The sequence below is a fragment of the Notolepis coatsorum genome (genome assembly GCF_963971535.1).
Source record: "Notolepis coatsorum genome assembly, contig: SUPER_6_unloc_1, whole genome shotgun sequence".
NCBI lineage: Eukaryota > Metazoa > Chordata > Actinopteri > Aulopiformes > Paralepididae > Notolepis > Notolepis coatsorum.
In genome coordinates this window covers 391,453-400,819 of record NW_028174883.1, presented here as the reverse complement: position 1 = coordinate 400,819, position 9,367 = coordinate 391,453, and the positions used below count along the sequence as shown (strand labels likewise).

General features: G+C 45.5%; 1 protein-coding gene across 1 annotated transcript in view; it reads left to right on the top strand.

The window, feature by feature from the left end:
* Positions 1–1,092: 1,092 nt before the first annotated feature.
* The window catches only part of LOC311231269 (phospholipid phosphatase 5-like), a 40,081-nt gene continuing 31,806 nt past the window's right edge, over positions 1,093–9,367 (top strand). Inside the window, exon 1 of the mRNA XM_084338267.1 lies at positions 1,093–1,227. The gene's annotated coding sequence lies outside the window, so the exon portion shown is untranslated. The remainder of the gene's footprint in view (positions 1,228–9,367) is intronic.

Below are 9,367 nucleotides of genomic sequence, written 5' to 3'. Positions count from 1 at the left end.
GCTCCCTCGTCTCTTGAGTGAAACTCGACCTACTTCACTCCCCCTCTGCCTGGTTATGTACAACTGACATGCAAGTCCATTGTCGTGGTAAAGTTCAAGACCAGTTCAAGATGAACACGTTTTAAATGAACATCTGCATGATAGAGTTGTACAAGTTGACCTTTTGGCTGTCTGGCTAACAGGCAGCTATTAAAGGGGAACCGGGCCCAATTGACTTAACATTACATTACAGCACATTATTCTTCTTGTCTGAGACAGTCCACACACATTAGAAAACACACAACTCTGTAGAGTGAAGTCTCAAGCTGCTCCATAGATAGACAATGAATGGGGAAGGATTTGACAGAGTAGACGACAGAGTACAGCAACTTGCAATGGGCCTGGTCTACAAGATACACTACACCACTAAGGTACCCATGTACATGTCGGGGTACTTCCCAAAGGTCAGTGAATACCACGATCACAACACCAGAGGGAGCTCCACAAATCATGTTAAACCCAGATTCGGCTCAAACAAGGGACTAAACACGTTTCGCAATTATGCCACATCAATGTGGAATGCCCTACCCAAAGCTGTAAAGGAATGTGAATCACTACCCACCTTCAGAACCTCTCTAAAAGAACACCTACGGGAGACTGCAATTCGAAACTGGCCCCTGTAAATGTCCTAACCCAGTTGTACAGTAAATTACCAAGTATGGCTTTGTCAGTATTCCAATGTACAGTGGTTTCCGGCTTTGGGTAGCTCACGTTTGAAAATATTGACTGAACTTTCCAAGGCCATCATGAAAATAACATGTTGGAATTGATCATTTGCACATTGTTCGAGTTTTTGTTATTCACCCAGTGTTTTCGGTGGACCCAAATGATTGGTATTATAAAATACATAACAAGTATTTAAAAATACGTAACAGATGTTAACTGCATCTCAATTACAAGCAATACAGACAGCATATATGTGGGTTTTTATCAATAAAAGTGCTTTTCGATGTGCGTGATGCTAGAATGTGTCGCTAGATGTCGCTGTCTGCCCACCAGAGGAGGGACTCCCACCAGAGGAGGGACTGCACGTCAGACTTTCAGGTATTACCTGTCTTGCCGATACCTGCAGATCGGAGTGAGAAGAATCGATCAGTAAACAGTGGAGTACTATCTACTGTACCTAGATCAGAGCTTCAGCTGCGTGTCCCACGGCGGAGGAGACGGACATCTATCGATCCATCGGAGGTTTGTGAAAGTCTATATCTGTAAAGTTATACACGAGTAATGATGAGGAGAAGACAGCGTTTAGTTAAAGTCGAACTAGTCGATAATTGAAAGCAGAGATCTGATGATAACTATGTAATGTAATGTTGGGTCAAAGACGCAAGTGGGAGGGAAATATTGACGATGTGATCAGATGTGATCAGAGTTGCGTTTGTTTCCAGTGTCATGTTTTCCACTTTTTGATTTTCTAAACGTAACCCTGGTGTGATGTTCGCGTTTTGGACCCACGTGGACCCCCTACGACCTACGTTATTGTGATTTTAAAACAATAAAGCCATAACAATTCATGTAAATATATTTAACATTATGTTTTACTTTATCTCTATTCCAACAAGCAATCTGGACAGAATAACATGCTTGATCTTTGCTATTTATCTCTGCTAGATCATTTGGTGAAAGTGCTATTTTTGTGATATATATATTTTTTAATAATAATCCATTATACTATAGACATGAATGGAATAAATCATGTTTATCTTGAAAAATATAAATGAAACGGAGGCAGACAGTGAAGGAACACAGTGAACCTTTTTGTTTCAGTTGACCATATTTACTTTTAACCTACAATTTACACACTTTCTGGGAACACCACGTATTAAGATCAGATATTCCTTTATTGATCCCCTTGGGGAAATTCAGGAAATATTCAATACTATTAATAATCTCATAATTGTGTGTGTGTGTCATGGGGGGGGGGGGGGGGGGGGGCACTCAATGAAAATGTGTTATTTTACATATAACTAACCCAAATATAATGCATGGTGTGCACAGGGATTAACCGTGCTGTTTTATTATTATTAGTATATAGTTACTCGTGTGTTCACTTCATGATTAAGATATGAAAGATTAACTTAATCTTCACCAGGCGATTCATGAGCCATGGAAGCGGGCAGGGCTTATTTAAATGGGCAATAATTCATTAATTCATAAATGTTTTTAATGCATAGGTGGTATATCAATGACAATAGGTTCTCTATGGCATGTGGTGGTGGTGCTGTTTGTATATATTTAAATAGTTTTAATAGTTTTTTTTAAGGTTCAACAACAACATTATATACAAACATACATACAATACAATACATGGCTACATATAACCACACAATACCTAAAATAAATGAGAAATACAGTAAACAAAAAGAGAAAAAGAAAAGTAATAATAAAAGAAAATTGCATCGTTCTTATACAGGTTGTCACTTGCCATACAGAAATTGCCTATCTAATAAATCACCGTCTTATGCCTAAACATCCTCAGCCGGGAATTTTAGATCAAAATAATAAAAAAAAAAAATGGCTGCCAAACTTGGAAAAATGTCTGGGTAGAGGGAGCCCCTGGTGGAGTATTTAAGTCTCAAGTTTTAGGTGTGCCATCACATCTTCCACCCAGCGTCGATGTGATGGAGGAATGGCTGACTTCCAGTTAAGCAAGATAAGGCGTCGTCGTCTAGCCAACAAAGAGGAGGAGGCCACAGCATCTGATTGAGCGACAGATACCCTGACTTCGCCAGGGAGCACTCCAAAGACTGCAACCAAGTGGTTAGGGCTGATCTCCCTGTCACACATGAAGGAAAAGATCTCAAAGACAGAAAGACAGAATCGGGATAGTGATGGGCATGACCAGAACATATGGCAGAGAGTGGCTGGAGCCTGATGGCACCTGGGGCAGGTCGGATCCACATCCGGGTAGATCTCGGCAAGTCTGCTCTTAGAGAGGTGTAGTCTATGGAACACCTTGAATTGGAGTAATAGTAATCCATGTCTGATGCAGACAGATGAGTGTATTCTTTTAATTGCCAATTGCCAAGAATCCTCAGGGATTTCAAGTCCCATATCCTTACCCCATGACTCCCTGATACAGTCCAGTGATGGGGATGCCATCTCTTGGATATCCCTGTATAGTGAACTCAAGTTCAAGTTCAAGTTTCTTTTATTGCCACACGGCCAGGCCGGTGGAATTTGAGCACGGTGCAGGTGGTAGCTGCGACAATACACCACATGGAACACAACATAACATCAACATCAACATAAGTTAACATAACATAACATAACAGCAGGGGGTGAAATTAGGATGAGTTGGAGTTGAGTAATTGTATGGCCTTGGGGAAGAAGCTGTTGTTGAACCTAACCGTGCGACTACCTAGTGACCTGAACCTTCTACCAGAGGGGAGGAGTTGGAAGAGGTGATGAGCTGGGTGCAACTCACTATCCTCTTCTGTTTTGGGTCTCCCTCCAGCCACTTATCCAGCCACCTGTCTGGTTGAAGTACAGGAAAAGAAGCAAAATATTTCTTAACAAAACCCCGCACCTGTAAATATCTGAAAACATGTGAGCAGGGAATGTCATACCTGCCGACCGACTGTTCAAAAGACACAAACAGCCCTTCTTTAAACCGGTCCATCACCTTCTTTAGCCCTGCGCTCCCCCCCCCCCCCCCTCCCCCCCCACCCTCTGTCTTTGTTGTTGTGTTGAGGTGTGTAGCTCAAGGTCAGGGCTCATCACCACAAGGTCAGGGCTCATCACTACAAGGTCAGGGCTCATCACCACAAGGTCAGGACTCATCACTACAAGGTCAGGACTCATCACTACAGAGGTCAGGACTCATCACCACAAGGTCAGGGCTCATCACCACAAGGTCAGGACTCATCACCACAAGGTCAGGGCTCATCACTACAGAGGTCAGGACTCATCACCACAAGGTCAGGACTCATCACTACAAGGTCAGGACTCATCACTACAAGGTCAGGACTCATCACTACAGAGGTCAGGACTCATCACCACAAGGTCAGGGCTCATCACCACAAGGTCAGGACTCATCACTACAAGGTCAGGACTCATCACTACAAGGTCAGGGCTCATCACCACAAGGTCAGGACTCATCACCACAAGGTCAGGGCTCATCACTACAAGGTCAGGACTCATCACCACAAGGTCAGGACTCATCACCACAAGGTCAGGACTCATCACCACAAGGTCAGGACTCATCACCACAAGGTCAGGACTCATCACTACAAGGTCAGGGCTCATCACTACAAGGTCAGGACTCATCACCACAAGGTCAGGGCTCATCACTACAGAGGTCAGGACTCATCACCACAAGGTCAGGACTCATCACTACAGAGGTCAGGGCTCATCACCACAAGGTCAGGACTCATCACCACAAGGTCAGGGCTCATCACCACAAGGTCAGGACTCATCACCACAAGGTCAGGACTCATCACTACAGAGGTCAGGGCTCATCACTACAAGGTCAGGACTCATCACTACAAGGTCAGGGCTCATCACTACAAGGTCAGGACTCATCACTACAAGGTCAGGACTCATCACTACAAGGTCAGGGCTCATCACTACAAGGTCAGGACTCATCACTACAAGGTCAGGACTCATCACTACAAGGTCAGGGCTCATCACTACAAGGTCAGGACTCATCACCACAAGGTCAGGGCTCATCACCACAAGGTCAGGACTCATCACCACAAGGTCAGGACTCATCACCACAAGGTCAGGACTCATCACTACAAGGTCAGGACTCATCACTACAAGGTCAGGACTCATCACCACAAGGTCAGGGCTCATCACCACAAGGTCAGGGCTCATCACTACAAGGTCAGGGCTCATCACCACAAGGTCAGGACTCATCACTACAAGGTCAGGACTCATCACTACAAGGTCAGGACTCATCACTACAGAGGTCAGGACTCATCACTACAGAGGTCAGGACTCATCACTACAGAGGTCAGGACTCATCACTACAAGGTCAGGGCTCATCACTACAAGGTCAGGGCTCATCACTACAGAGGTCAGGACTCATCACTACAAGGTCAGGACTCATCACTACAGAGGTCAGGACTCATCACTACAGAGGTCAGGACTCATCACTACAGAGGTCAGGACTCATCACTACAAGGTCAGGACTCATCACTACAGAGGTCAGGACTCATCACTACAAGGTCAGGACTCATCACTACAAGGTCAGGACTCATCACTACAAGGTCAGGACTCATCACCACAAGGTCAGGACTCATCACTACAGAGGTCAGGACTCATCACTACAGAGGTCAGGACTCATCACTACAGAGGTCAGGACTCATCACTACAAGGTCAGGGCTCATCACTACAAGGTCAGGGCTCATCACTACAGAGGTCAGGACTCATCACTACAAGGTCAGGACTCATCACTACAGAGGTCAGGACTCATCACTACAAGGTCAGGACTCATCACCACAAGGTCAGGACTCATCACTACAAGGTCAGGGCTCATCACTACAAGGTCAGGACTCATCACTACAGAGGTCAGGACTCATCACCACAAGGTCAGGGCTCATCACTACAAGGTCAGGACTCATCACCACAAGGTCAGGACTCATCACCACAAGGTCAGGACTCATCACTACAAGGTCAGGACTCATCACCACAAGGTCAGGACTCATCACTACAGAGGTCAGGGCTCATCACTACAAGGTCAGGACTCATCACTACAAGGTCAGGACTCATCACCACAAGGTCAGGACTCATCACCACAAGGTCAGGACTCATCACCACAAGGTCAGGACTCATCACCACAAGGTCAGGGCTCATCACTACAAGGTCAGGACTCATCACTACAAGGTCAGGACTCATCACCACAAGGTCAGGACTCATCACCACAAGGTCAGGGCTCATCACTACAAGGTCAGGACTCATCACCACAAGGTCAGGACTCATCACCACAAGGTCAGGACTCATCACTACAAGGTCAGGACTCATCACCACAAGGTCAGGACTCATCACCACAAGGTCAGGACTCATCACTACAAGGTCAGGGCTCATCACTACAGAGGTCAGGGCTCATCACTACAAGGTCAGGACTCATCACTACAAGGTCAGGACTCATCACTACAAGGTCAGGACTCATCACCACAAGGTCAGGACTCATCACTACAAGGTCAGGACTCATCACCACAAGGTCAGGACTCATCACCACAAGGTCAGGACTCATCACTACAAGGTCAGGACTCATCACCACAAGGTCAGGACTCATCACTACAAGGTCAGGGCTCATCACTACAAGGTCAGGACTCATCACTACAGAGGTCAGGACTCATCACCACAAGGTCAGGACTCATCACCACAAGGTCAGGACTCATCACTACAGAGGTCAGGGCTCATCACTACAAGGTCAGGACTCATCACTACAAGGTCAGGACTCATCACTACAAGGTCAGGACTCATCACCACAAGGTCAGGACTCATCACCACAAGGTCAGGACTCATCACCACAAGGTCAGGACTCATCACCACAAGGTCAGGACTCATCACCACAAGGTCAGGGCTCATCACTACAAGGTCAGGGCTCATCACCACAAGGTCAGGACTCATCACTACAAGGTCAGGACTCATCACTACAAGGGCAGGACTCATCACCACAAGGTCAGGACTCATCACCACAAGGTCAGGACTCATCACTACAAGGTCAGGACTCATCACCACAAGGTCAGGACTCATCACCACAAGGTCAGGACTCATCACTACAGAGGTCAGGACTCATCACTACAGAGGTCAGGACTCATCACTACAGAGGTCAGGACTCATCACTACAAGGTCAGGACTCATCACCACAAGGTCAGGGCTCATCACTACAGAGGTCAGGACTCATCACTACAGAGGTCAGGACTCATCACCACAAGGTCAGGACTCATCACTACAAGGTCAGGACTCATCACCACAAGGTCAGGGCTCATCACTACAAGGTCAGGGCTCATCACCACAAGGTCAGGACTCATCACTACAGAGGTCAGGACTCATCACTACAGAGGTCAGGACTCATCACTACAGAGGTCAGGACTCATCACTACAAGGTCAGGGCTCATCACTACAAGGTCAGGGCTCATCACTACAGAGGTCAGGACTCATCACTACAAGGTCAGGACTCATCACTACAGAGGTCAGGACTCATCACTACAAGGTCAGGACTCATCACCACAAGGTCAGGACTCATCACTACAAGGTCAGGGCTCATCACTACAAGGTCAGGACTCATCACTACAGAGGTCAGGACTCATCACCACAAGGTCAGGACTCATCACCACAAGGTCAGGACTCATCACTACAGAGGTCAGGGCTCATCACTACAAGGTCAGGACTCATCACTACAAGGTCAGGACTCATCACCACAAGGTCAGGACTCATCACCACAAGGTCAGGACTCATCACCACAAGGTCAGGACTCATCACCACAAGGTCAGGGCTCATCACTACAAGGTCAGGACTCATCACTACAAGGTCAGGACTCATCACCACAAGGTCAGGACTCATCACCACAAGGTCAGGGCTCATCACTACAAGGTCAGGACTCATCACCACAAGGTCAGGACTCATCACCACAAGGTCAGGACTCATCACTACAAGGTCAGGACTCATCACCACAAGGTCAGGACTCATCACCACAAGGTCAGGACTCATCACCACAAGGTCAGGACTCATCACCACAAGGTCAGGACTCATCACCACAAGGTCAGGACTCATCACTACAAGGTCAGGACTCATCACTACAAGGTCAGGACTCATCACTACAAGGTCAGGACTCATCACTACAAGGTCAGGACTCATCACCACAAGGTCAGGACTCATCACCACAAGGTCAGGACTCATCACCACAAGGTCAGGACTCATCACCACAAGGTCAGGGCTCATCACTACAAGGTCAGGGCTCATCACCACAAGGTCAGGACTCATCACTACAAGGTCAGGACTCATCACTACAAGGGCAGGACTCATCACCACAAGGTCAGGACTCATCACCACAAGGTCAGGACTCATCACTACAAGGTCAGGACTCATCACCACAAGGTCAGGACTCATCACCACAAGGTCAGGACTCATCACTACAGAGGTCAGGACTCATCACTACAGAGGTCAGGACTCATCACTACAGAGGTCAGGACTCATCACTACAAGGTCAGGACTCATCACCACAAGGTCAGGGCTCATCACTACAGAGGTCAGGACTCATCACTACAGAGGTCAGGACTCATCACCACAAGGTCAGGACTCATCACTACAAGGTCAGGACTCATCACCACAAGGTCAGGGCTCATCACCACAGAGGTCAGGGCGACAGGGCGATATTCGAATGACTGATTTAGGACGATTTTCAACCAAAAAAAAAGAATTTAAGAGTCATCTTTTATTTTACAAAAAGTGATGTTTGGTGAAAGTTAGATTTGCCCTTTATTAATCGCAATAGGGAAATTCATTCTTGTTTGATGATCAAGAGGCACCTTTTATTTGTTTTAAGTAGGGATGCTCGATATTGGCTTTTTTACCGATATACCGATATTGTCCAACTCTTAATTTCCGATACCGATATCAACCGATACCGATATATGCAGGGTTTCCCCCCAAAAATGGAATAATTTCAGGTAATTAACATTACATATCTCTTGTTGTGGAATTAACACAACATTATGCATACTTTTGACAATAAATAAAATCAGAATTTGTTCTTACTTGCTTGCCTGGGTAAATAAAGGTTATAAAGAATTTAGGTTTGCACTTCAATCCCAATAGGGACATTCATCTTGGTTTGATCATCTTTGTGTCAAATAAAAACAAAGCTTATTTTAATGATTTCCTTGGCATTTCTAGTTTTTAAGAGATTTTATATTTATATATATCGCCCGGCCCTCCGTGTTGGAACACAGCTGTCACTATAATGTGATAATGTTATATTTATATATATCGCCCTCCGTGTTGGAACACAGCTGTCACTGTAATGTGATAATGTTATATTTATATATATCGCCCTCCGTGTTGGAACACAGCTGTCACTATAATGTGATAATGTTATATTTATATATATCGCCCTCCGTGTTGGAACACAGCTGTCACTATAATGTGATAATGTTATATTTATATATATCGCCCTCCGTGTTGGAACACAGCTGTCACTATAATGTGATAATGTTATATTTATATATATCGCCCTCCGTGTTGGAACACAGCTGTCACTATAATGTGATAATGTTATATTTATATATATCGCCCTCCGTGTTGAACAGAGCTGTCACTATAATGTGATAATGTTATATTTATATATATCGCCCTCCGTGTTGGAACACAGCTGTCA